Source organism: Lactuca virosa, chromosome 3 (assembly GCF_052849685.1).
Source record: "Lactuca virosa cultivar CGN04683 chromosome 3, Lactuca_virosa_CGN04683_v6, whole genome shotgun sequence".
NCBI classification, from domain to species: domain Eukaryota; kingdom Viridiplantae; phylum Streptophyta; class Magnoliopsida; order Asterales; family Asteraceae; genus Lactuca; species Lactuca virosa.
Genome location: NC_136428.1, coordinates 348,105,245 through 348,129,278, shown reverse-complemented (window position 1 = coordinate 348,129,278; position 24,034 = coordinate 348,105,245).

The following is a 24,034-nucleotide window of genomic DNA, read 5'->3' as shown; positions in this document are numbered from 1 at the left end:
ATTTTCGTGCAAGAGTGTGAAAGATAAAGAAATAAATCAAACTATTTGTGGGAATGAGTGATGTCTTTTACGACACAAAACAGTGGATCCCGGGCACGAATCTCTTCCTTCAAAGTCAAGAGAGACTTCAAAGTGCTTGTTTGGATTCCCGTTGAATTACGATCAAGTACTTGTTAAGAAGCATTGAAATGCATCTTTTATATATAAGACTATTAAGGGTGGCTTTCGCTTCAATTCTTGATTACAATACTTGATATAAGACTGAAATAGACCGAAGTACTTGTGAGACCGATGTGGCCTGTTAAACAAATAGGTTTAGATCATATTCAGTAACTTGGTGAAAATACTAAGTAGAAATCTCAAAAAAAAATTAAAATCTGGATCCTTTGGGAAGAAAAGTCTTGGTGAAAAACATTTCATAAGGATATCTCAAAAATAAAAGGAGATTTCTGTAAACATGCACAAAAAGTATTGTCGTTAATTCCAAGGGTGAAAACTAGAACATTTAATTGTTCACCATCAATGCTTTAAAGGTTTTGAATTTTGGGTTTCACTCGTCATGTAGTGGGACGAAACCAAGATCATCAACACAGAAGTTGTGTAACCGTAAACCTCAGTGGTAAAGCTGAGAGTCTCAAGGGTTACAGATATGAGATGAAGTGTGGTGGAGAATATATAGGAGGAGGATATAGAAGCGAATGTACCTCTGCTACAAAAGAAGGACTAACCAGAAAAACTCTTAACTCAATTTGAGTAGAGTAAGGTAGCTCATGATTAGAGTGAATGTAACAGCCTGATTGGGAAGACAAGATTGGTATATATCAAGTCACTAAGGCTTCACTCAAAATCGTTTGAGGCTTGGGACAACATGCATCAGCATGCTTCTAGGGACATCCAGCTGGTACATAGAAATAGAATTATACCTGCCCCTGTTCCATCAATGAGAATGATCTGTATACACAAAGTAAATAGAAAAGAAAAGAAAAATATTTTTGGATTTTATATGACTTTCTGAAAAAGAATTGAAACAGAAAAAGAAAAATATTTTTGCATTTTATAAGTTTTTTTTTTAATTTTATGAAAACTAAAGGAAAAACGTAAAATAATTTGCGATAAAGGAATATACATACTATACAACCGAAATCATCAGGGAGAGATATGAGGCAAACAAAGCCCGGTGAAACCGAACCCGAAATAGACCGAGCGTTCGGTGCATTTCGGTTTCGTAGAAGAACCGAACCCGAAATGGACCGAGCGTTCGCTCTATTTCGCTTCCAACGTTTATTGACACAAAATAGATTTCGGTACAGATTCAGCTTCCATCATTCCCAAGCCTTGAAGGATTTTATTAAAACTTGCTTCAGGCAAGGCTTTAGTGAACATGTCAGCCAACTGATCAGTGGTCCTTACGAAATGAATTTCTACGTTACCATCTTTCACATGATCTTTGATGAAGTGATACCGCAATGCTATGTGTTTCGTCTTTGAGTGTTGCACTGGGTTATGACAAATCTTAATTGCACTCTCTGAGTCACAATATAATGGGATTTTCTTCATGTTCAGGCCGTAGTCTCGAAGTTGACTTTGTATCCAAATAACCTGAGATGTGCATGACGCTGCGGCTATATATTCTGCTTCGGCCGTGGAAAGAGATACACATGTTTGCTTCTTAGATTGCCAGCTAACAAGTTTTCCATCTAGAAATTGGCATCCTCCAGTGGCAGTCTTTCGGTCCAGTCCACATCCCCCAAGATCAACATCGGAGAATGCTTGGACAAAGAATCCTGATTTGGCTGGGTACCACAAACCGAGAGAAGTGGTTCGCTTCAAGTATCGAAAGATGTTCTTCACAGCAGTCAGGTGAGGTTCGCGTGGATTTACTTGAAACCTGGCACAATAACACACATATAACATTATGTATGGTTGACTTGCAGTTAGATACATAAGAGACCCTATCATCTGACGATAAAGAGTCATGTCAGCAGCCGGTTTGTCCAGAGAAGGAGTTAATTTTGTGCCAAACGCCATATGAACCTTTACTTTTGAATCACCCATCATTCCAAACTTTGCGAGCAAGGTCTTCATGTAAGCCTCTTGATTAATGAAAATGCCTTCGGGTCCCTGTCTTATATTCAAGCCAAGGAAAAAGTTAATAGGACCCATTGAGCTCATTTCAAATTTAGTCTCCTCAACTTCCTAAATTCAGCTGTTAAGCTAGGATTTGTGGAACCGAAGATGATATCATCAACGTAAATCTGAACAATCATAAGGTGGTTACCCTCTTTCTTACGAAAGAAGGTTGGGTCAACCGAACCTTGCTTAAATTTAGACATTTTCAGGAATCTAGTAAGAGTTTCATACGATGCTCTCGGTGCTTGCTTGAGACCATAAACTGCTTTATCCAAAATGTAGCAGTAATCTGGATACTTTTCGTTCACGAAACCTGGTGGCTGCTCAACGTATACCGTCTCTTCCAGTTCAACGTTTAGGAAGGTACACTTTACGTCCATTTGGAATACTTCAAAGTTCTTGTGTGCAGCGTAGGCGAGAAAAATACGAACTGATTCCAGTCTTGCTACTGGAGCGAAGGTCTCTTCATAGTCTATGTCTTCTTCTTGATAATAACCTTTCACAACCAGTGTCGCCTTGTTGCGTATTACATTCAATTCCTTATCTATCTTGTTCCGGAAAACCCACTTTAACCCAACCACAGAAGGATCCTTTGGAGTTGGAATCAATCTCCACACTTTATTTCTTTCAAATTCATTGAGTTCGTGTAAGATCGAGTGTAGTCTTGACTGTGTTGGGTTCGACTTTGGAGACAAATGAATTAAACATGCAAAATTCAACTTTAAAGAAAAGTACAGTTTGTTTCGCTTTCAGTTGTGATCGTGTAAGAACTTTTTCAGCCGAATCACCAATAATTTGTGCTTGTGGATGATCTTTGGTCCATTTGATGAGTGGAGGGTAATTAGGATCATATGTGGGGTCCAATTCGGCATTTACTTCTTCTTCAAGTTCAGACTGAGTATCATCATCATTTAAATTCACATTCTCCTCCTCGAATGATGATACTTATTCAGTTTCAGGTTCAGAATTCTCCCCCTGGAATTGACTTTCGGTTGGAATGAATGATGAAGAGCTCTCCCCCTGGAATTGTGAATCTTGATTCTGTTGAGAAGACGAACCCTCCCCCTGAGTATAAGAACAGTCTTTTGGAAGTTCACTTGTTTTTGGCTGTTCGAGTGGTACTGATTGTTCTTCTGCCATTTTCTCCGCCGCATCATCGATTATCTTCTTCAAGTCTGTGACAACCTGAAATTTTCCTTTGTACGAAATCTACAGTCAAACACTTCAATTAAAAGTCAAATTCATTTCTGCTAATTTTTAGCTCGGTTTAAAGTCCGTTTGGGTGTTTTTAATATTAATTCTTCGAGAGAACAAACGAAAGGAAGTATTTTCTAGGATTATTGGGGAACAAATAAAACAAATAACACCTTAATGAGGTGTTTTCGGCCAAACATGAGGGGTTTGGGCCGAAAACCCCCTTGACCGAGAACTCATGCTTAAGGCATGAGTTTACTCCTTCCTTCCTCATTTCTTACTTCCAAACTCAAGAACACCCACATTCTCTCTCAAGTATCATAAGAGCTTCTTCCAAATCCTCCAAAAATGTAAGTGTTTCTTCTCTTGATTTGTTGATACAACACTTCATCTAGTAGTTATACATGATTTCATCCATGAAATCTTCTCTTTTTCTTAGATCTTCAAGTGTTCTTCATTTCACCAAGAACACCAAGAACACACACTAGTGTTTTGGGTCGAAAACACCCTTATTTGCTTCCATATTGTAAGTATCTATGTCCTATACTTGTTATCTAGTAAGGATACTTGATTTAGGGCCTTCAAAACATCCATTTCTCAAGAACAATAGGTTTTTTCGGTCAAGTGCATCTCCCTTGACCGAAAACCCTAAAGAAAGGTGCCTTTAAGACCTTAAACTCACATAAGGATTTGGATGAAACTTAGAACCCCTATACGTACTTGAATGCCCTTGAAAATCACCTTATGCACCAAATATCATGAGTTTTCGGTCTTAACCTCATGGACCGAAAACCCTAAAAACCGAGAACCATCCGGACCGAGAACCCTTCGGACCGAGAACCCTTCGGACCGAGAATGCCATTAGGACCGAAAGCTCCTAGGAACATACCACTTGGACCGAAAGCTCCATTTGGTGACCATACACTCCTTTTATGCAATCCTTTGTGATTGTACCACTTACATATAAGTGTTTCCTAGACTATAAGGGTGTTATGCTTCTTAATTAGTTGAATATACACTAATTGTATACATATATATATGTCATTATATGCCAAATAGGATCCGTACATGTGCTCAAGACTTCACTTGACACTTAGCATCCATTACCGATCATACATTCGTATCAGTCACTATAGGAGAGTTCATACCCCTAAATCAACCTTTGAAATGATTTTAAATTCTTTTATGGGGGGGGGGGGGGAATACAAGTTGAAACATTCTAGTTATTGCTTTAATCACATGTGATTAATAACTAGAACAAACAGAAAGATTTACTATTACTTTCAAATTGCTATCAAACTTATGGATTTCAAGCACTTCAAAACCTTTTATTAAACCCCTTTAGATGCTAAAACTGTTTTCAAACTCTTTTAAACTTACATTATTTTCAAGCCCATATCTATACCAATATATTTATATAAGTAAGACTTGAAGGACTTAGAACTGATAGCTCACCTTATTTCATGTTCCTTGTTTGGTTGTGGACTTAGGGAATCCTGTAAAGGCTTTCACTTCAGTTCAGTACCTTTGTGTAACGAAGGCATACAAATAACATTACTATTTAACTATAATAGGTATAGTTAAGGGATTACTACTCACTATTACTACTACAACGATACATACAAGAGTCAGTACAGTTATGAGTCAATACACACAATATAACATACAAGAGAAAGCACTATATACTATACAAGAGAATATACTATATACTAGTACAGAGAAAACATCACTACACTATGATATACTATACAAACATTTGAATACGATAAACAGAATGTGACATACTACTTGTCGATACGACACTTTATTGTGGTATCACTTTGTAACCAGAGTCTCCTGGAGGGAGAGCGGGCATTGTGTGTATAGATCTATACGGGACAGACACTCCCACACCCCGACTGCTAGCTACAGTCCCAGCCGACAAGCCCAAGGGGTGACAGAATGTTACCTCACTACATATAACACCAGAGGGTCATCAGTTATTCAGCGGTCGATCAGCATGGTTACATACGAGTTCACATACAAACAGTCGGGTCTTGGTAGAAGACTACATTTCAGTAGAAAATATAGGATTTTCTAGAGAGTTCAACTATTTACAAACATTTACTAACAACTATGAACATTTACACTACGTCGTTACAAATACTTTCATACAAGCAATGACACTAAATACTTATGAACTCACCAGCTTTATGCAGATAAACTCTTTCAAAATAACTTCTATTCTCAGGTCATCAATAGACAGGTACCGATGAAGCTTTTGAGAAGATGGAGCACATACAAGACTCATCTTTTATTTTGATCATACTTTTGGTGTCTTACATACTATACAGAACACACTTGTATTAAAATTATTCTATTAATGCAATGGATGTTGTTGCTTGTCTTTACTATTATGCATTGTTATGATTCTGTACATGACGTCCTCCACCCCAGAACGTTTCCGCCGTTCCGGTTTTGGGGTGTGACAAAGTCATATACCTTATTGTCTGCAGCTCCAGATTCAGAATGAATAGCCTTTTCTGGCTCATCAAACAGCAGAAGGTACTATTCAAATAGGTTTGAAATGGGTACCGTCACTTTGCCAGAGATTGGAAAAATTTCCTCCACAGAACCTTCGGTTGGCTTCAGTTTCTTGACGTAGTTATCATCGAAGGTTACATAATAGGTCTCCTCTATTTTCTTTGAACGCTTGTTGAGGAACCTATATGCTTTGGAGGTTAAGGAATAACCCAGAAAGATTCCTTCGTTTGCTTTCACATCAAACTTGTTTTTGTGCGCCTTTGAATTGAAGATGAAGCATCTTGAACCGAACACGTGAAAGAACTTTACATTAGGCTTTCGGTTGTTCATGATCTCGTAGGGAGTGATAGAGAAACGTTTGTTGAGATAAGATGTGTTCTGTGTAAAACATGTAGCAGCAATGGCATCAGCCCAGAAATACAGAGGTAGTGAAGCGAAGCTGAACATGGTTCGGGCTGCTTCACACAAATATCACTTTCTCCTTTCGACAATACCATTCTGTTGTGGAGTGTACGGAGCCGAGAAATTATGAGTTATTCCTTTCTCTGCAAGAAATTCTTTAAAGTCTCTGTTCTTGAACTCCAACCCGTTGTCACTTCTTATGTTACGAACTACCTTTCGCAGCTGAACTTCAACCTGCTTGATAAAGATTTTAAGTTTAGGAGTGGCCTCTGATTTCTGCTTCAAAAAGAACACCCAAGTGAACCGAGAGAAGTCATCTAATATGACGAGTATATACTAGTTACCGCCAATACTTTTGATTGAAGAAGGACCACATAAATCAATGTGAAGTAATTCAAGTGGTTCAATAATTTTTGTGTTGACTCGAGAAGGATGACTCTGTCGACTTTGCTTTCCCATTTCGCATGCAGCACACAAGTGTTCTTTATCGAACTTCAGAACAGGAAGACCTCGAACATGATCCCCAAGTACCAGTTTGTTAATATCTTTAAAATTCAAATGGGAGAGTCTTCGCTGCCAAAGCCAACTCTCGTTTGATTGAGCATTTGTTAGCAAGAAGATTGCTGGTTTCCCTCGAATAGGATTAGATTCATAGGGTACATTTCTCCTTTTCGCTTCGAAAGAATATTTTTCGACTTCTTTTCGATAATCTCTGAGCCCTCATCATCGAATGAAACTTTTAGCCCGGTACCAACCACCAGTTGAGAAACACTGATAAGGTTGTGTTGCAAACCTTCAACAGACGCCACTTTTCGTATCGAAAACTCGCCATTTGTAATCATTCCATAACCTTTGATCGTGCCAAAAGAGTTGTTACCGTACTTGACGCTTCCACCATTTGTAAGGGACCGAAACTCCCTCAGTTCTTCCCTTCGTCCCGTCATGTGACGTCAGCAGCCACTGTCTATGTACCATTCATCGTCAAACTGCTCATCACGAATAACCTGCAAAAATTAAGCAGATTTAGGAACCCAAAGTTTCTTGGGTCCTCGTGAGCCTTTTACAGAACAAGGAATTGCAAGAGAAACATCGACTAAAAAGGTTCTTTTTGTTAAAGTTGTTTCATCTTTTCTTTTAAGGTAAAAACTCTGATTTTATTTGATTTAAGCACTTTAGGTGGTGTTTTTTAGTTCGAGAATTTAACATTATGAGACTTTCGTTTCTCAGCGTCAGGTCTGATTGACGTCTTCCCGGCGTCTTCTGAATAGAGCTTCCCTTTTCCCTTTCTATCATTATGTGATTCATAGTTGGAATGAGAGAGTTAAGATTTGGGATTAGAGTTATGGCTTCGGTTAATGTTCTTACATGGTTGAGAGCCAAACCTGCTTTCCCTTTTGTTCCTCTCACATGTTGATTTATAACTGAAACCGCTCTTTTGTTTTTTCTTATCCTGAAGACCGAAACTGCTTGTTCGGTTGCTATGACTTTGTAGACCGAAACTCTGTTTTCGGTTGATTTGGTTATGAGGACTGAAACTCTGTTTTCGGTTTATTTGGCCATGTTGAGTGCCAACGCTGGAGTTTACTTTTCCTTCCTCCTTTGACTTCGAAGGCTTTTCATAGCGAACATAATCGGGGTTTTGAGATCGCCAGAACTGTTTCCTTTCAGTCAGATTTTCTTGTACCTTAAATTCCGTTGATGTTTTTGGTTTAACACCATTTTCGGATTATTGTGGATGTTGGCCTTTTTCTCTAGTTTTTTAGTATGAGGCTCACTCTTCGGTGAAGATGATTCACTCGACTCCTTGATTGATTCGCCTGAAGGAGTTTTGGTACCGCTTGTACTGGGCACATCAAAGCGTGTTGCATCAATGAGCGGTTCTGGTACATACCTTCCTTTTACTCTCCATGATGTTTTCTGAGACAGACCTATCGTTTCATCGGCGTTATCAATTGGTGCCGACCAGAAAAACTCATCACATCCATCATCATTATCTTCTGCCACTAATGTTGTCAGTTCGGCTGTCTGCTGTTGAGTAACTCCATGAACTTTGTAAACCTGATTTGGAGTTGTTTGAACCTTTTGATATACAACAACTTTCTCTTTAAGAACTTTGGTCTTATCTTTGGATAGACGAGCGAATTCAACAAAGTTTTCAGAGATAAGATTTTTATTACTTTCGGGTTCGCTCTTGACAAATTCAGAACAATCAACCTCATCCTCTACAGAAATAACACTCATATCATCATCCTCATTGAATTTAGAAGAGTTTTCAAAATCAAATTTGTTTTCTGAACTCAACTTGGCATTCAAAGAGTCAAATTTTTGTAATGTTTCGGTTTTGATTTTCAATTTGTCATTTTCATCTACCAAATTTTTAAGAATGTCCTTATGGTCTTTGGACTATATGAAGGACTCTATTTTGTCAAGACCAATTTTGTAGGCGGGAGAAACATCATCAGAAGAAACAACGCTTTCATAGTTATATGCATCGGCATCGATTTCGTCCTCCTTTAACTCAAGGAAGGGCAAAATCAAGATGCAATTGAGTAATATTGGTATATAACCGCTTAGCAATTAAAGAAAAAACATTTCGTTGTTTCAAAAGCTTTAAATTATCTCTTTGCAGATAAATTGCTTCATCCCTAGACCTAATCAACTCCTTCTCATTTTGCTCAATCCACATACGCCTCTCCTCACTCTTCGATGATACCCTGCTGATTTGACCAGTTAGGTTAGAGTTTGTGACGCGAGTTTGAGACAAACTACTACTTATACTAGAGACTTTAGATTTTAATCCATTTAGTTCTTTTTCATAGTTAGTGCTTGGAATTTGCAAGGAAACAAGAATGGATTGTACCTTCTTGATCAATTTGTCACATTCGTTGATCTGCTCACTGACGGGTTTCGCTGCAAAACACCTGTCTTCATGCTCCTTTGGTTCATTCAATCCCTCAACAACAATACAACTTTCCACTTGTGACACTCCATAAGTCACCATTAGACACTTTCCAGCGACATCCTCCGCTTTCACCAACAGAGCTCTGCCATGAGTAGGCTTCCTTACTTCTTCATCCTCTGAATCGGTTGACCAAACTTCAACACCGTCGAACTCATCGTCAATAATGTTTCCCTGCATAATAAGAGCATTCATAGTACTATTAGATCCAACTTTCTTCTTCGTAATTTCCTCCAAACGCCGTGTGAGGTTTGCTTCCTCATCCTCATCTTCGTTCTTCTCAGACATCTTTCTCAGCATGCAGTCTTTGGCTAAGTGATTTTTACCTCCACAGTAGTGAAAGTTAAAGCCCGAATCACCTCCAAGTTTCGTTTCCTTCTTTGGTTCTTCGGTCTGAGAAACACTTTTCGGTTCCTCCTTTGCTTTCTCGGCACTGTAGCTGCCTTGCCAGTTTCGGTTCTTGTTTGTTGAGAACCTTCTCTTGATGAACTTCTTAGGATTTGACACCATCAAGGCATAATCTTCACTTGATAGATCATATTCACAGAGACCTAAATCTTCTTCTTCCTCAACAACATTCTTCACTTTGGAGATTAGGGCCAAAGATCCCATGCCAGAAACAACAATCGTTTCTTTAGTCAAGGCACTCTCACGAGACTTCATTATTCCCACCAGTTTTGCAAGAGAATTACTTTTGAATTGTTCATGTGCCTTCACTGTAGACACCACAGCCATCCATTCTGATCTAAGGCCACTCATGAATGTTACCTTCTGTTCAATGACCTTCCTTTCAATCCCATGCTTTATCATCTTACTTAAGAGATGATTGAAGCGATTGAAGTCTTGAACGAGCTTCACTTCAGGCTTCTGCTTGAAGTCACCAAATTCTGAGAGCAATAATGTTTGGATTGAATGCTCAAGATCTTCATCCGTAGAGTACAACTCCTTTAGCCTGTTCCAAATTTCTTTTGCTGTTGTGCATGAGCTTACCAACCGAAACGTGTCCAATTGTAAAGCAAACCTAATCATCCTTAAGGCTTTGATGTTGCATTGAAACTTTTCCTTCTCATCTTAGGGTATATCTTTCACGTCGCTGATGAGTTGATTGTACTCCTTCTGAGTTTTAACGATTCTAGAAGAGATTGAGTGAGCGAATGGACCTACAGTGATCGCCTCCCAGATCAAGTATCCATTGTCTTCAGAGCGAATCACGTAGTCTTCGAAGTGATGCGCCCAGACCTCATAATCCTGAGTGTATAATATAGGAATCCTTGTCGTCGATCCTATGCTGTTGGAGATATTGATTGGGTTTGACTGAGAATCTTCCATGGAAATGTCGACATTTGTTTAAACCTACTTAAGATCAGACTTGTAAATAACGTTCGGGTAAGACTGAATATTCAAAGAACAACGTCAATAGCATATGACGGCTCTAGTGATATCAATCTAAGCGGAAAACCCTAAGATCTCCTTCAACAGAAGAGATGTGTATTAATTACACAGTCTCCTGCTCTGATACCAATTGCTGAGATGAAAAACTCTTACATCGATTAGATCTTCAATAGGTTAAACTATAAAATATCAAACAAATACAGTAAACACAATATAGAATCAAATAATGGTTAATGATTCAAATGTAGTCACGGCTCAGCAGAGCTCGATGAAGAACTTCCACTGTAGAGGCGAGCTAGGGTTTGTAGTACAATACTTTGAATAATAAAAAAAGGCGCTGCTCATAAAGGATGCATGGATGCACCTTAAATACTAAACCCTAATAAATAAAACACGGCTGGACAGGCCCAAACCGAAAAACAAAACTGGGCTAAGGACTGAGCCCAAGACGCAACACTATTCGACCCAACATTTATAACAACCAAGTTACTGGTTGCGTTTTCATATGTCAATGTGTAACTGACGTTCAACTACAACTCAGACGTTTCCATTTGAAGAATATAAGATATTATCATCTCATGATTCACTCGTGATAAAATCCATGAAGAGATTCAAATGAGTGTGGTTGAATCCAATACTCGAATCTCACTCTAAGAATACTCATGAACACTGCAGCCACTTTGTTCTAGAAAAACTACGGACCCTTCATGATAGTCTTGCCTCAATACCTACTTCCAAAGTATGATCGACTATGGATAGTTTGAATAACCTAGTTATTCAGGAAGTCAAAACATGCAATGTGAAACACAAGAATAATCGAATCCAATATGGTCTAAGAACTTATGAATATAAATAAAACACCTTTTATTTATCACCATTTTGATTACACGTTGTTCATTGCATAATGTTTCAAATAATCAACTTAATACTTCAATTAAAACAACAGTCATGCCATGCTCCAAGCATGCACACTATGTTTGTCCAAACAATGGTTATGCCATACACCAAGTATGCACACTATGTTTGTCTATGATCCTTACTTTGTGGAATAGATCAAATGAACATAATTCCAATGATAATCATTTCACAATCCCAAATCCTTATCGTAAATGTAAGAGTACCAAACTCCTACCATTTACCGAAATCTGTCAGATTCTAAACTCATATGCATTGATCCTCTTGTAATGACTATGCACAAAGTCACAAGGACTTGGCAACAAACATTACAAATTATTCCAATGGAGATCAATTCCATGGAAATGAAGTCTCAAATTCAAAATACATTTCTTTGAACATCCTTCTTGCATTAAGTTTTCTAATCTCACATAGATTGAATAACTTCCACCTATGGAGACATTTCTATATTCCCATTTTCACTATCACTTCTGAACAAGAGTTGCCTCTTTTCAGAATATGTCAATATGGTCCTTCCAAAAATTTACACCATACTTCCAACTGTCCATGAGAAACCTATCTTTGGTAAACCTCAGATTGTCCTCGACAATTGCTTAATCATTTTAGTCATATCCAATTCTAGGCCTTTTCCCCTCTTAATGCCCCAGGCATTTGGAAAATTTAGAAAGGATAAATATTATAGCACATGTAATCGATCCTATATCCGAAGCATATGAGACACGATTCATGATGTCTCACATACAAACATGATCCTAGACTAGTCTTTTGCTACAATATTTTTGTTTTTGCCATGTTTTCATAATTCGACTATGAAGAGGGATGTCGCAATCATAATCGAATTTTTAGAACACAATATATATAGAATTTCCTCATGCTGAACCATTCCAACACAAAATTCATATATATATATATATATATATATATATATATATATATATATATATATATATATATATATATATATATATCCTTGACTAAAGATGAGTAAAATTTTAATCTAAGCTTTTTAGAATTGAAAAGAAGTATAATTTCCTCTCCCTTAATTATAGCAAAACAACTTTTCAAAACTTGTAGAGTCACGAATTGAGACTTTTGTTTTCTATAATTAACACTTTACATAATAATCATGCTCCCACTAACATGATAATTATTAGCATAACACTTATGCTCCCACTAGCTTTGACATGTATCCAGAAATTAGTTGGACTTCTTGAAATCAATACTTTATTGACTTTCTTAACAAAGTTCAGATTTCTGAGACGAGATGCTTTGATAAACCTTTATCAAAATCATACACCTTTCCTTAGATAACTCACATGTGTGTCTAAACAATTATGAGTAGGGATGCCATAATCATAATGTTTATACCTTTTTGCCATTTCTCACAAGTCCATGTTAGTGTGTCGGTTAACCACACACGCTCTACTAACGACGTTGAGAATGCAAATATCACAATTGCTATCTACTTAAAATCTACTTAGTGAAAGCGTTTCCTCACCATCATTTTCATGAATCGGAGAGAAACCTTATGAAACTTAGATTATATGGTGTATGTGTTCCTATCCCTGTGAATTTGTCAAAACCATGATCATAAGACAAGGTTAGTGACAAATCCAAACTCATATGGACTGAACTTGTGCAATCTTAACTTCTTGCCACCTAGCAAGACAAGGGCGTGCCATTGGTTCAAAGTAGTTATGCAAGCGATTGAGAACTTATAGAACTCAGATGCATAGTCAACTTTAACTGGAATGAGCATAGAAATAAGAATGTGTCAACACAATAGGTTACAAACCTAAATTTGTGCGCTAGAGATAAGCTACATGTTTTATTCTTGATCAGTTCTTGAAACTGTTTCAGGACCTTTTAGACTCCCACTGTCCTCTTGACATATAAATCTCTATTTCCAAGAACCATTCCTTGACAAACAAATATTCAAGAGATAGTGCGGATTCTTATCAAGACAAACACTTCACACTATTGGCCTTAGTTGGTCTTGGTTTTATCCAAAACATCACAACTTAACAATTTCTAGTGTACAAGAGTAGAAAACATTTTACTCTACCTTTGACAAGTGTTATAAACCTCCTTTAAGATATTTCACTCAAGTTACAATGTCGGAGTATGACTCTAAGAATTGTTTTGCGACGAAGTATGACTCATCTTCTTGATTTAACCACTTCAACAATTCATGACTCCTCTTCTTAGCCATGGGAATGCACTAAGATGTCCTTAGAGGATCAAATTGTGATATGGTTTCTTAATCATTAAGATTATCATAAAACATGATACCAAAGTACTCTCCCATGTTTTCATATTTGAGAAACTTTTATCTTTCTGCCTAATTTGATTTTTCTCATTCGTTCTGCCATCCATTGAAACTTTTCCAATGTTTCAGAATTATACTCAGGCTTGTAAGTATAACCATATTTACTAAACTCTAGTAAATCATGACGAATAATCTCATCGATCTTTGTGGTGGACTTGACCAGTGCACACGAATATGTACTTGATCCCTTAGTCCTTCACTTGACTCACATATACATGTGAACAAGGAATTAGTCTTAATTTTCCAAAGATGAAAATTCTCATTCATCATACAATACAACCTGCCTGATTCCAAGTTTCAGCTCCAATTGAAACTTGGGTGATGAGAATCTTTCCTTATTTGGAAAATTTAGACACTACCACAAATAAAAGAATCAAATTCATATTTCCATTATTGATAGAAACATCAAACATCAATTTTCCATAAATGCGATTGCAAGGAGATATAAAATAAAACAAAAACAAGTTTTATTTATTTATAAAATGCGGAAAAAACTTTTCCCTAACAATGCAACTTTAAATGAAAACTTTTCTATTACATATTTCCTAGAAATCTATCATAACCCCTAAGTAGTAGCTCAAAAATCCGATCTTCGAACCATGCGAATGAAATCCATCTTCGCGATTAGATTCAACATACTCTTCTTTTCAGTTTCCTTCCCTTTTCTTGATCCTACAAAACATCAAAATGCAACCTAGTCACATCATGTATTAAGAATCAACACTTAGGAACTTAACAGAGTTAGATAGTGGACATACCTGAAGCATAGTCAAACTTTTTGATTCTTCCTTCTCTCAGATCTTTCAGGTAGTTAGGGCAGCTTTGCAACCAATGCCCCTTCTCTTGACAATAAAAACATATAAACTCTTTGGGAATGGCACACGGTACTATCACAGATTTAGCCTTTCCCTTTAACTTTTGGTCAACAGATTTGACCAAGGCCGATCCTTTCCATTGGGAAGAGAAAGCTTTTCTGGACTTCCAATGTTACCATTGTTAATGTCCATGGATGTTTGAGAAATAGACCTTCCACCCAAATTTATTTTTCCAGTGCGCCAAAACATTTATGATTCAGTAGCAACAAGAAAATAAGAAAGATCAATAAGGGTCATTTCGTGATCTGTCACATAGTAGTCCTTAATGAACTCACTATATGACTCAGGAAGTGACTGAAGAACCCAATCAATAGCCAACTTCCTTGGGATAACGACACCCAACATTCTCAACCTGTCAATGTGTGACTTTATATCTAAGACATGAGTACACACATGTCTTCCATCTTTATGTTTCATTGCGAGTAGGGCTTGAGTGATCTTGAACTTTTCAAGTCTTCGAGCTTATGGGTCAGAGAGAATAATTATAGGAGGTGGAGGAAGAGAAGTATGATTTCCATGATCCAATCGCGGGACATTATTTTCATTAGGAAAGCTTGTTCCCAGAGATTTAGGAAGATCATATTTGTCTGAACCAGACATCTACAATGGGAGAAATTCAAGTTAGTTGATTTAAGTCCTTAATAGAACACCCAATATGAAATACTAAGGCTAGGACCCAACACAATATTTTAAAACTTGGAACAGGGATGCCGTAATCCAAGCTACAAAATATTTGAAGGTAGGCGAATGACGATTCACCAATTTCCACCATGAAAAACGAAATAAATTATTAGGTTTTAATTGGAATTGAAACTCCTAGATCTTTTGAGATTCATTGAACTTTTCAATGGCATGTTTAAATCTCGATTGTGCCCTCTCAAGTTTGTGACTGGGATGCCAAGGATCACAAACAAGGTGTGAATAACCATGCAAATTAACTTGGTACCCTTAATTTTATTACCTAATCGATGTGCCGATTAAGCACACGCACTCCACCGATCTATGATAAACCTTAAGCCACCCTTTGCCAACCTTGTTAAATCCAAGTTAGTGTGTCGGTTAACTAAACACGCTCCACTAACGACTTAAGCAAGGTACAAAGTATAATTTCATGGGTTAGCACCAAATTCACATTTTCCTAAAGTAACTAAGATTGGAAATTTATAAAAGGTTTAGTTACTTTATACTTATCATTATACCTATAATGAGAGTAATAGTCCTTGTCCTACCCGTTCGGCTAACGACCCTCCACCAGCTAAGGAAGCGGTGGGTGAGAGTGGACACCCATTAAGCTGCCATTTTATAGGCAACAACCTTATACCCCCCTTATAGACCGACTTCGTGAATGAGGCCTACTAATGGTAAGACTGACTTGCTCTTATACATATATATATATATATATATATATATATATATATATATATATATTATTAACTTATAATACTATAAAGTATAAGGGTTGAATTTTAAGTTTTAAAACTCTAGGGTTTGGAATTAAAGTGTGCATGAGACTTTACAAATTCCAAAACTTTAGGGCAAGTTTTGAACAATTCAAAAAACTTTTGGATTTTCATAACTTATGAGTTAAATTAAGGTTTTAAAAAAACTTTAATGAAGAGACTCTTGAACATCCATAACTTGAGGACAAGTTATGGAGTCCATAAAACTATTTATGAGAAAGACTCTTCAATTGTGTAACTTATGAGTTTTTAATGGATCTTTAAAAGAAATGACCATTGGTAATCCATACCTTGAGGACAAATGTCACACCCCAAAACCGGAACGGCGGAAACGTTCGGGGGTGGAGGACGTCATGTACAGTATCACAACAATGCATAGTAGTAAACAAGCAACAACATCTTCCATTGCATTAATAATATAATTTAATACAAGTGTGTTCTGTTAAGTTTAATAGACACCAAAAATATGAATCAAAATATGAGATGAGTCTTGAATGTGCTCCATCTTCTCAAAAGCCTGGCATCGGTACCTGTCTACTGATGACCTAAGAATACAAGTTATTTTGAAAGAGTTTATCAGCTTTAAAGCTGGTGAGATCATAAGTATTTTAGTGTCATTGTTTGTATGAAAGTGTTTGTAAGTACTTGATGTATGAGTTTGTAAATTCTTGTAAATGTTTGAACCTCCTAGAAAACCCTATGTTTTCTACTAAAAGTAGCCTTCTACCAAGGCTTCAAATGTTTGTATGTGTATCTCTTGTAAGAGTATGTATTTTCCCAATTCTAACTATCATTAACCAAAAATATAGTTTTTACATTACGGTTCATTGTGAGAAGATCACAAAGTGAATGCAATGGGGAAATAAAATAGTACTATAGTGTTGTATTAAGTAACTACTGCTGTACTAACTACCTTAATCCAATTGTTAATTAAAGTACCATGTGATATGCCTGTACCATACTACCGACTAAAAACACGACGATGAAAGACGTCGGAAGGAATGACATTTGGCACCCGTAGACTTGCAAGTCCCACTATAGCGAGCAGCAAGGTGTAGGATAGTCAATCCAGTACAGATCTATACACAAACTCAACGCTCTCCACTTAAGGAGATTCTGGATACAAAACGAGCCATGACAGGTGATGTCATGCCCCGTTACGTGGCTCACATAACTGTTGTAATGTTCTTGTATATGAATTATGTGTACTAGCTGTATTGTATGTTCTCTCCCTGTCTAGTATGTATGTATGTTCTCTGTGTTTCTCATAATAGTGTGTTCTCTTGTATAATGTACAGTATGTACTAGCTGTATTGTATGTTCTCTCTCTGTCTAGTATGTATGTATGTTCTCTCTGTATGTTATTCTTTGTTTCTCGTCATAGTATTCTCTATCTGAATGTATTGACTCATGTATGAACTGACTCATTGTATGTTCCACTGTTCTAGTAATATTATTGTAACTTCCTAAACTATACCTATTATAGTTTACTAGTAATGTTGTTGGTATGTATGAACGTGTTTGTATACCTTTGCTACCCAAAGATATTGATCTGAATGAAGGAACTTTTATATCTATACACATATATACAATATATAACTAAGATTCAAACTACCTTCGGATAAATAACCGATACCCTAAGTCCACAACCAAACAAGGAATAGGAAACAAGGCGAGCTATCAATCCTAAGTCCTTTCAATCTTGCTTATATAACTATATCTATATAGATACACATTTGACAAAGTATAAGTTTAAAAGAGTTTGAATAGAAAGTATTTGATAGGTAAAAGACTCAGTAAAACAGTTTGAAGTAGTTTGTTTGATAACACAGTTTGAAAAGTAAGGAAATCCACTTGTTTGGTAGGTATTAATCACTTGTGATTGATATAATAACTATAATAGTTCAACTTGTATTCGCCCCCCCCATAAAAGCATTTAAAATCAATTAAAAGGTTGATTAAGGGGTATGAACTCACCTGTAGTGAGTAACTCGATTGAAAGATCGATATAGGATTGTTGGGTGTCAATTGGAGTCTTGAGCACAAACGAACCCTATTTAACATATAATTACTCATATATGAATACATTCCATGTATATAACAACTAAAAGTGATAGGGACACGCCTTAAGGACATAAAAACACTTAGAATAAAGTGTCACCAACACCTATGGTTGTATATAAGGGGTATATGGCTATACAAGGGAGTGTATGGTCAAAATACACAATATTTGTGTGTGTGCGGCCAGGGTATGTGTGCGGCCGCACACTCCCTATGGAATGTACCAAAACGTATTTTAAGGCTTTAGGACTGATCTAGGAAGATTTCTTACTTCATGCTTTAGCCTTATATGGAGTTTATTGCCATTTTTGGACCTAAAAAGGGTGTGTGCGGCTACACATGGTGTGTGCGGCCGCACACCCTTTATGAAGATGATAAAATCGTGATTTTCTAGTATATCATCAAGTGTTCTTAGCATATATCAAGTTATGATAAGTGTATACACGTTATAGAGGCTTGAAAGGGTGATTAAGGTCCAAAACTAGTGTGTGTTCTTGGTGTTCTTGGTGATCTAACACCAAGTAGGTGTTTTCATGGATCAAATCAAGGGAAAAGGCTAGTTAAGGTCATGTATTAGCTAATCAAAGTATGAATCACTCACTTGATTGAAGATTAAAGTGAAACTTTGGATGATACTTGAGAGAAAAACGAGTTCTAGCTTTGAAGAAGGGAAAAAGTGTTCAAAATCACTAAGTGTGGAATATATAGGTGAGAGTGTGCGGTTGGGATGGGTGTGTGGCTGCACACTCGGGTGTGCGGCCGCACACACCTTGTGTTGGTGTGTTTGGCTCATTTGCAAGGTGTTACACTCACAATACTCATCCCACGACTCATACCTTGATTATACTAGGTTTTAAACACTCTAATTTACTCTAAATAGTGCTAGAAGATAGCAAACACGAGTCTGACCTTCATTGATTTGAATAAGTGTATAAGATAAAATTTTCGGATTGTCACATCATCCCCCCGTTAGAGTGAATTTCATCCCGAAGTTAGAGTTTAAGCAAATAAGTAGTTACAAATAACTAAGTAAAAAGACGAGGATATTTCAGTTTCATCTGATCCTCTCGCTCCTAAGTGAATTCAGGTCCTCGCTTGGCGTTCCAGCGAACCTTCACTATCGGGATACGGCTTTGTTTCGTTTGCTTGACCTCCCGGTCCATGATCTCTGTAGGTTCTTCCACAAAGTTGAGGCTCTCGTTGATCTCAATCTCGTCGAGTGGGATTACAAGAGTCTCGTCGGACATACACTTTTTCAAGTTCGAGACGTGGAAAGTAGAATGTACGTTACTAAGTTCGCGTGGTAAGTTAAGTTTGTAAGCTACAAGGCCGATTCTAGCGAGAATCTCAAAAGGCCCTACGTATCTTCGATTTAGCTTTCCACGCTTCCCAAAGCGTATTAAGCCTTTCCAGGGTGAGACCTTCAATAGAACACGGTCGCCCACCTGGAATTCCAATGGTTTCCTTCGTTTATCTGCGTAGCTTTTCTGTCGGTCTCTAGAGGCTTTCAATCGTTCACGAATCTGAACGATCTTCTCTGTCGTTTCCCGTATGATCTCCGGACCTGTGAGAGTGCTGTTAGGAACTCGTCCTTTAGCTAACTGGGTATCACCCACCTCAGCCCAGCACAGAGGGGATTTGCACTTTCGGCCATAGAGGGCCTCGAATGGAGCAGCCTTTATGCTCGTGTGATAACTGTTGTTGTAGGAAAATTCGACAAGGGGTAAATGAGTATCCCATGCTTTCCCAAAGTCGATTACACAGGCTCGCAACATATCATCCAAGGTTTGGATAGTCCTCTCACTTTGTCCGTCGGTCTGTCGATGGTAGGCTGTACTCATATCCAGCCTAGTTCCTAGGGAACTTTGTAGCGACTGCCAGAACCTCGAAGTGAATCTACTATCTCTGTCCGAGATAATGGATATGGGAACACCGTGCAGTCGTACAATCTCCCGAATGTAGGTTCTTGTAAGCTTCTCCATCTTGTCCGTTTCTTTGATAGGCAGGAAGTGTGCGGACTTGGTCAATCTGTCGACGATGACCCATATGGTATCAAGTCCACCCGTTGTCTTGGGCAACTTGGTTAGGAAGTCCATAGTGATCCGCTCCCACTTCCATTCAGGTATCTCCGGTTGCTGGAGTAATCCTGACTGTTTCTGGTATTCGACCTTGACCTTGGCGCAAGTAAGGCATTTACTCACGAAGGTAGCAATCTCTGCTTTCATGTTAGGCCACCAGTATAGCTTTTTAAGATCCAGATACATCTTATCTGAACATGGGTGGACGGAATAACGAGTGTTGTGCGCCTCGTTCATGACCAAGTCTCTGAAACCACCGTGTTTCGGTGTCCAGATCCGATCCATGAAATATAAGGCTCCGCCACCTTTGACTTCCAACTTCTAATCCATCCCTCTCAGGGATTCACTCACCATATTTTCAGGCTTCAAAGCGTCGAGCTGAGCCTCCTTAATTTGCGTGGACAAGTGTGAATGGATAGTCATAGTCAATGATTTGACTCTACGACCAGAGTATTCTTTCCAACCTAGGGCGTTAGCTACTACGTTGGCTTTACCCGGATGATAACGAATTTCGCATTCGTAGTCACTGAGTAGCTCGACCCACCGTCGTTGTCTCATGTTGAGCTCCTTCTGATAATATATGTTGTAGGCTTTTGTGGTCTGTAAAGATAGTGCTTTTTGTACCATACAGGTAGTGTCTCCAGATCTTCAGAGCAAACACAACTGCTCCTAGCTCAAGATCGTGTGTTGTGTAGTTGACCTCGTGTGTCTTCAGCTGTCTCGAGGCATAGGCGATGACCTTACCTCGTTGCATCAGAAGACATCCGAGCCCTTGATTTGACGCATCACAATAGACAACGAAGTCTTCTATCCCTTCGAGGAGGGATAGTATTGGTGCGGTGCACAAGGCTTGCTTGAGCATTTGGAACGCTCTCTCCTGCTTCTCTTCCCAGTCAAAGGCCACGCCCTTCTGGGTGAGTGTTGTAAGAGGTTTCGCAATTCGTGAGAAGTTCTGTATGAACCTACGATAGTAGCCAGCGAGGCCTAAAAATTGACGAATTTCTGTAGGCGTCTTCGGTGCTGACCAGCTCTCAATGGCCTTGATTTTGGAAGGGTCCACATGTATTCCCTCTTCGCTAACCACGTGCCCTAAGAATTCGACTCGTCGGATCCAAAATTCGCATTTCGAGAACTTCGCATACAGCTTCTCCGAACGCAGTGTTTCTAAGACCTGTCGCAGATGTTGACTATGCTCCTCCTTACTACGAGAGTAGATAAGTATGTCATCGATGAAGACGATGACGAACTGATCCAAGTAAGGACGACACACCCTATTCATTAAATCCATGAATAGTGCGGGCGCGTTTGTTAATCCGAACGGCATCACTACGAATTCGTAGTGCCCATAACGAGTTCGGAAGGCTGTCTTCGGAACATCCTCCTCTAGCACTCATAGCTGGTGATATCCGGATCTTAAGTCGATTTTTGAAAAGAAGTTCTCCCGTTGAAGTTGGTCAAACAAATCGTCTATACGAGGCAGAGGGTAACGATTTTTGACGGTTAGCTTGTTGAGCTCCCTATAGTCGATGCACATACGAAACAATCCGTCTTTCTTCTTGACGAACAAGACTGGAGCTCTCCAGGGTGAGAAGCTTAGTCTTATAAAGCCCGTGTTGAGCAGTTCGTTAAGTTGACCGGACAGTTCTTGCATCTCTGCAGGTGCTAGATGATAGGGCGATTTGGCTATGGGTGTAGCCCCTGGAACTAAGTCGATTCTGAACTCGACTTGACGTTGCTGAGGTAATATTGGGAGTTCTTCTTGAAAGATGTCGGGAAAGTCGCGTACTACTAGAATGTTCTGAATGTCTTTTGTTTCCTGGCTCACATCGACCACATGAGCAAGGAATGCGCGACATTCCTTTCGCAAGAATTTCTGGGCTTGAATGCTCGAGATGATACGAAGGTTCGTGTTGGGCTTGTCGCCATAAACTCCCAGAGTTTCGCCAGACGGCAGATTAACGCGTACAGCCTTTTCGTAACAGATGATGTCGGCACGTTGAAGACTCAACCAATCCATGCCGATAATGACGTCGAAACTTTTAATTGAGACCGGCATGAGGTCGATCGAAAATGAATGGCTATCTAGTGTTAGGGTACACCCTATTAATATACTGCTAGTGCTCTCCGTCTTTCCATTAACCATTTCTACAGTGAACGGTTCTTTAAGTGTTCGTGATTTTTGCTTAAGTAAACGAGCAAATTTTTGGTTCACGAAACTCCTCTCCGCTCCACTATCAAATAGTATGCATGCATAAGAGTTATCGAGGAGAAACGTACCAGTGACCACTGTGGGGTCGACAACCGCCTCCTCGTGTCCTATGGCTAGAACCCTTCCTACTCCACCAGCATTCCCTGCCTTAGGGTAGTCCCTCTTGTAATGGCCCACCTCACCACAACCGTAGCAAGCTTGGCCCACTCCTGCGCCGGGGACTTGGTTGATTGGCCTCGCTGGAGCTTAGCAGAAACGGGCGGTGTGCCCCTTCCTGTTACAGTACGAACACTGCATTTCCCGGAAGGCTCCTGTGTGGTGGAAGTTGCACTTGTTGCACTTGGGCAAACTTCCAGCGTACTGCTTTATCGGAGTAGCAGCGGCAGGTGCTATCGCAGCATGAACTGCCACGACCTGCTGCTTTTTGGCAGCCTTCTTCTTCTTTTTGTCATCCCAGAACTTCTGCTTGGAATCAACGGTTTTGGAAGGTTCTGATATGGCTAGGGTTGTTGTTGCGGCCGGGGTACGAACCCCATGGTCAATGAGTCGTTGTGCCAACCGCTTGGCACTATCGAATGTAGTGGGGTTTGAAGCCAAAACATTCCCCTAGAATCGAGGCACCAGCCTCCATATGAGTCTCTCTATCTTCTTTCCCTCTGTATGAACCATGTTGGGACAGAGGGCCACCAGCTTACAGAATCTGGCGGTGTAGGAGATTATGTCGGAGCTTTTCATGGTTAGGCTCCACAGTTCCTGCTCCAGCTTTTGGATTTCTCCCCTCGGGCAGTATTCTTCAACCATTAGCTCTTTTAGAGCTTCCCAGCCCATAGCATTTGCCACTATAAGAGATAGTGACTTGACATGGCTATTCCACCAAGTCAGGGCTTTTGCCTCAAAGGTGCACGCAGCAAATTTGACTTTGCTTCCTTCCGGGCATGAGCAGATCTCGAAGATCGACTCTGTCTTTTTGAACCATTGCGAGAGGGCAATGACTCCGCCAGTCCCTTTAAAGGACAATGGCTTGCAGTTGGTGAAGTCCTTATAGGAGCACTCTCTCAAGCGCACAGGAGCTTCAGCATGAGTACATTGAACAGGGGTTCCTCCCCCATTGGAACCAGAAGAATGATATTGAGCCATGGCTGTTGCCACAGCCGCAGCTACATCAGCATTCAGAGCTGCCGTATCTATTAGAGGAGAAGGCGGTGTTGCAGTTGATGGAGGATCGCGTCTCGTTGATCGACGTGGAGGCATCTTTTAACTATAAGTTTAAAAAGATGACGATATTGATAAGAATTTAATAGGGAGAATTTGTGAGAATGCCTCATGGACTAACTCTCCATAGTCCAACAGCACAATTGAACAGCATGATTGAATGAAGATCTCGTACTAACAGAGGATAGCATTTGGATAATAATTTCCATGAGATCAGATATCTGTCAATAATACTGGTATTACGGATGTAACAAGTTCGGGAAAAATGACCTAGAAGTAGGTCTTACATCAAACC